This window comes from Galeopterus variegatus, unplaced genomic scaffold (assembly GCF_000696425.1).
Source record: "Galeopterus variegatus unplaced genomic scaffold, G_variegatus-3.0.2 Scaffold867, whole genome shotgun sequence".
NCBI lineage: Eukaryota > Metazoa > Chordata > Mammalia > Dermoptera > Cynocephalidae > Galeopterus > Galeopterus variegatus.
In genome coordinates this window covers 81,767-87,554 of record NW_007726978.1, presented here as the reverse complement: position 1 = coordinate 87,554, position 5,788 = coordinate 81,767, and the positions used below count along the sequence as shown (strand labels likewise).

At 45.3% G+C, this 5,788-nt stretch overlaps 1 protein-coding gene across 1 annotated transcript in view; it reads left to right on the top strand.

Annotated features, from left to right (window-relative positions):
• Nucleotides 1-3,562: 3,562 nt before the first annotated feature.
• Nucleotides 3,563-5,788, top strand: part of LOC103590736 (regulator of nonsense transcripts 2) — a gene marked incomplete at its 3' end in the record, with an annotated part of 80,687 nt that continues 78,461 nt past the window's right edge. Inside the window, exon 1 of the mRNA XM_008573041.1 lies at nucleotides 3,563-3,668. The remainder of the gene's footprint in view (nucleotides 3,669-5,788) is intronic.

Genomic DNA, 5,788 nt, shown 5'->3' with positions numbered 1-5,788 from the left:
TCAAATTTTACATCATTAAAGAGGCTTCCTGACCACTCTAAAATAGCCACCCTCTTCCCTCTCTCCAGTTACTCTCCATTATATTTCCCTGTTTGTTTCCTTTGTAGCATTTATTCTAGCCATTTAACTTTATTTGCTTATTTTTTATCTACCTCCTCCATTAGATTATACTCTCACTTATTGAACTTTCACTATTTACCATACATTGTTCTAAGCACTTTATAAGTCCTATGATCTAATTTGCTTTTTGACTAACCATATTTATTGAAAGCTTAAAAAAAAAAGGCAACCTCACACTGTTACTTCTATTTTGATGGAATTAAAAGAAGCCAGTGTTAGTAAACTGATCTATTTTGGATTTGGGGTTTTTGGCAGCTGGCTGGTACAGGGATTGAACCCTGCACCTTACTGTTACCAGCACCATACTCTAATCAACTGAGCTAACTAACCAGCCTAGTAAACTTCTTTTCTTTTTTTTTTTTCTTAAGATGACCGGTAAGGGGATCTTTACCCTTGACTTGGTGTTGTCAGCACCATGCTCACCCAGTGAGCAAACCGGCCCTCCCTATATGGGATCCGAACCCGTGGCCTTGGTGTTATCAGCACCGCACTCTCCCGAGTGAGCCACAGGCCGGCCCTAAACTTATTTTCAATCTTACAGTTCCATAAGAAATTCCAATATGGTTCAGTTTAGTAACAAGTACTATCACTTTCATATACTTAATATTTACATTTGTTTAAATGTACCCTCAACACTTAGGTTTCTTTTTTTTTTTTTCCTTTTTGTCTTTTTTCGTGACCGGCAACGGATCGCAACCCTCAGTGTCACGCCCGTACCGGGACCGGCCACGGGATCGCAACCCTCGGTGTTGCTCCCGCCCCTCGCTCAGCCAGTGAGCGGCCGGTCTGTATGTGGGATCCGAACCCTCGGCGGGAGCGCCACCGCGCTTCCCAATCAGCGCACTATAGCAGTGCGCCACCAGGCCGGCCCAACACTTAGGTTTCTTATTGAAGTGTCACATCTCAACACTTTTTCAAAACTGTTAAATAGAGTGACAGAAGGAAAGTCGTTTTAAAAATTTCCACCAGAGATATATCATGAGAGGTGGATGATTAAGGAAACAGATAGCTTAAACAAGCTGGATATATTCAAGGAACAGTGCTCCCAGATTCCTGAGGTCAGGGGCAAAAGGCGTGGTTAGAGCTGGTTTGCCTCACATGATGCCTCTTGGTTTTTCTTAAACTCGGGGTCTGTACTGCCCTGTAATTGTAGTCTCTTTCCCTTTGCTTTCTTCTGTGAAGCAGCCACATTATAGCTAGGTTTTAAGTATAGTTTCATGTAAGTCTATATATATAAATACATATATTTTTAAATATAGTACAGTTCTGTCAAATGGAGTAGGCAAAAAAAATGGACATTTTTGAGAATTGTCTTAAATGATGAAATATCTAGACAAACACTTAAAAGCCTAATGCAATGTATTTTCAGAAAACAAGAAGTTTGAATTATTATCAAAATGCAAAAACTATGGCCTCTTCAGAGCAATGTGTTTCTTCAAGTTAGAGACTGCAATCATATCTCCACATCAGAAGGCTTTTGGTGGCTAGCTTGATATCTTTCTTCAAAACGAAAATGATTGGCAGCACATTCAGTCTGTGTAAAAGCTTACATAAAGGCAGTGGGTTATAGCAGAAAGAACTTTGTTTTTTTACATATAGTCTTAAGTAGAATATTAGTATTCCTACATACTAATTTTGTGATCTTGAGTAAACTAATCCTATAATTCAATTTCTATTAAATGGGGACCTTTAATACCTACCCTACAGGATTATTGTGATTATTAATTAAAATAACAAATGTAAAATGGCAAATGCTCAGTAAAAATGCCCTCCACCCTCTTTTGATCCCTGTATTCTCATGGTTTCCTTTAAACACCTGGTGAAAGGCAAAGGTTGACTTGATTTCGGATGAGGATTTACAGAGAGGTAAAGCTTAAGGTAGTAAGAAAAAACGAGAAAAGGAAACTTCGAATGTGGGTGTCTACCACTAGCGTGGTGTTTTGGGGCGGTTTTCTCATAATTGTTTACCAATGGCACAGAATAGCAATATTTATCTTTCTCTTGTACTACCCTTTAAATAAATTTAAGTGATGGGGTTTTGAACATAAACACTTTTTAAATACAGGAAGCGCCAACACTCAGTTTGGAAGGGTAATTTGCATGCTAAGAATAAATAGGAAATAAAACAATAAATAGAGGCAAAATGAGCAAAGGGTGAATAAAAGGGAAACGGAGAGCCTCAAGAATTTGAGGTTGGTAACAGCTCATTTTGTGGGCTTGGATACCGGGTGGGGCGCCGCATTGTCAAGCAAGAATCAAGACCAGTTTTACACCTTTCTTTGGCTCCGGACCAGCCAAAAAACACCTGTACGAACACCCAGTACGATCTTGTTGGCAGACCCTAGCACTGTTTCAACAAAAATCGGAGGCCAAAAGCACAATTTCAGCAATTTAGGAGGAAATAAATAAATAATGTAGACAAGCCGATACCCGTTTGAAGAAGTCGACTTGGTTCCGCATTCAGAAGAAATGACAAGACTAGCCTTTTTTTTTTTTTTTTTTTTTTTTTTTAAACAAACGTGTGATTTCATTCGATACCTCAGGGAGGTCATTCCGTTTTACTTTTTAAAACTTGCTAGCTAGAACAGTGTACTCTCTAAGAACCATACGGGAAAAGCCTTTTTGATTCTTTTTAGGCTGTTTTTACGTCGAACGCCTAAAACTGCTTCTGGAAAAGTCCCCACAAGACTTTTCGCAGTCTTTCAGGGCACTCCTAAATCTAGACCCATTCCTAACTAACTTCTACCTTTCTCATCAGCCATATTCTTTAGTTTCCCCAGTTTCCAATTTCCTAAATCTTCAACCTCTCCCTTCGAGTCAGTCCAACCAAACTTCCCCTTCTTAAACCTCTTCGTTACGTTCTCACCAAGAAACTCCCAAGAGAATCACGTGCCAAAGTTGTCCTTAATGGCGCGCCGTAATTCTACTATTCCTTCACCCTTCCTCGCCTCCTGTTAGCTCCTCCCCGCCCCATTTTCTCTCCCCCCTCCCCGCCTCCGCCCCGCGAAGTGCCTGCGCCTGCGCATCTCCAATTCAGGCGCTTTCCCTTTCCTGGCGACCAATCCACTTCCTGCCTCCGGTCCTTGGGCCACTCCTCCCCTCTGCTGGGGCCCTGGCTTGAGGGGCTGGTAGTAAGTAGTTGCCTTATTAATTGCCTGTCTGAAAAAAAAATTCGTTTCTCTCACCAAGTAGGGAATTTGGACGAGCCACTAAGCGTGCGGTATCTCTATGGGCCTTTGCTCTGGATCCGTCACCCCAGAGCCAAGCTGAAGGCATCGGCATAATGGGGGACGAGCGAATCGGACTGTTTTCGATCTGGCAGTCGCGCGGACAGCTTCTTCCTTTCCACCTCCCTCCGCCCCGCCCCCACTCGCGGCCTGGCCACCCTGGTGAGTGGCGGGCGGGCGGGCCGGCGGGCGGAGGGAGGAGGGGGAGCTGAGGGAAGGCGGGCCCTCGGCTGCGAGATAGTTGGGGGGAGGGGCGGGAAGAGCCCGAGCGCTGGAGTTGGTGCTGGGAAACCCGGGGCTAATGTTGACAACAGGCTCGAGGTGAGTCCCGGGGAGCCTCCTTCCCCTCAGCTCCAACGATCGGGAGGAAGCAGGGCTGGGGGATACCGGCCTGGACTCCTACTCCCTGGGGGACCCAAGAGGCGACTCCGCACCCCCGCTCTCCGGGGGCGGCTAACAGGGGAGGGACTGCGGGTCCGGCATCGTCCTCCTCAGACTCTTCTCCCGGAGGCTCCCATCAACGCGGGAGCCCCTGGGCCGGGGCAGGCATGAGGGGCGGTGGAGGAGGTGCCTGCCCCGCACGCCCGGGCCGGGCCTCGGGGCTAGAGGCGCGGAGCTTGCCGTAGGGGGGATGAAGGTGTTTGGGGGCGTGGAGTGGAGCGAGGGGAGGTTGGGGAAACCTCTTCGGGAGACCGGAGGAAAGCGAGGGCGAGGAAGTGGGGAGGGTGCGTGTGTGGGAGGATGTGGAGTAGACCAGCCAGAGAGTCTTCTGTGCTGAGGGAGTGTGGGGCGAGAAGTTAGGGTTGGGGCAAGGATGGTCCTCGAAGGTGACCGTGGATACCCGTAGGAAGGGGAGCTGTGGTGGGGAAACGTGTTAGCTGTAGCAGTGTGGAGCCAGAGCAGGGATTTGTGGGAGATGCGTGTGTAGGGGAAGGGGTTTGTGTGTGTCTGGGGATGGTGGGCATGGGCTGTCTGTTTTACTTCCGTTTAATCACATAGGTTGGTTCTTTTTGCCTTCACCTTAGGGCTCCAAGTATTCTTGCTAGTACTGTTGAACTAAAGGAAGGTGATCACAGGATATTCGGTCTCCAGGTGGGCAAAGCAGAGCCAGCTTACAGGCTTGGGGGATACACTCTGGAGTGCCCGGACCTTCAGTTCTCTTGCTCTTATAAACACGTAGTGATGCGTTAGACCAAAGTGAAACTCTCACTGACTCTTCTCATTCATCACAGTTTGTAGGTGTTCATAAAAATCGTACGACTCATCATGTTTGAGCTCTGGGGAAATTCTAAAAATTTTGAATGAGTTCTTTATACTAAGGATGTTCTTTAAAGAATAAAGTCAAAGACTGGGAGATAATGCCCCTGTGTTGTTCTGCCCTTAGACCATTTTGGGTAACACAGAATTAAAAGGTAAAACAGCATTTTCTCACTGTAGTATTTTCAGAGCAATCTCATTGTGATTTCACACATAATCCATATGGTTCTTTGCAGAGGAATATCTTTAAAAGGAAAACACCCTCTTTCTCAGTTTTCTCTCCCCCAGTACTCCATTGGTACCGGTTTTATTAGTAAAGAAGTTTTACTTTCTTTTAGAAGTTCAGAGTATATTTAGAAAACCAAGTAAAATATACAGCCCAAGTGCCAGGACACTATTTTGGGAGCTGGGAAGGTGGGGTTTTTTTTTGTTTGTTTGTTTTTTCCTTTTTTCCTTTTTTTTTTTTTTTTTTACTGATTGGTAACGGGATCACAACGCTCAGCGTCGCGCCCGCACCGCGCTCAGCCAGTGAGCAGGAACCGGTCTTCACATGGGATCCGAACCCTCGGCGGGAGCGCCGCCGCGCTCGCAAGCGGCGCACTCTCCAGTGCACCACCAGGCCGGCCCTAGGAAGGTGGTTTTAAAGCATGGTTTCCTTTTAAGGGCCGTCTGAATAAAATTGTACTCAGTAAAATAATTTGTAAGAGCTAATCACATACCGGTGTAAAGATCACTAATTTTTTTTTTTGGCGGTTGGTGGATATGGGGAGTCACTAATTTTTATCTTGAGATAGAATCTGTTTACTTTTTACTTGAAAAAACTTTTGGAAACACTTTATTTTTATTTTTCTATTGTTGGTGACTGGCCAGTACAGGGAAGGAAACACTTCAGATGAAAGATTTGGTTGTTTATTAAAGCTTGAATTTATTAAAATAAGAATTTTAGCATTTTGTTAAATATGATTTAATGCTCAGTTTAATTTTTTAAATTGTTATAGTAAAGTGCATACAGATCTTAATCATGTCGTTTGTATATTTTATCTGGTTTTTAGAATCTTAAGAGTTGGGTAGGGGCCGGCCCGGTGGCGCACTCGGTAGAGTGTGGTGCTTGGGAGCGTGGTGGCGCTCCCGCTGAGGGTTCGGATCCCATATAGAGACCGGTCCGCTCACTGGTTGAGCGCGGT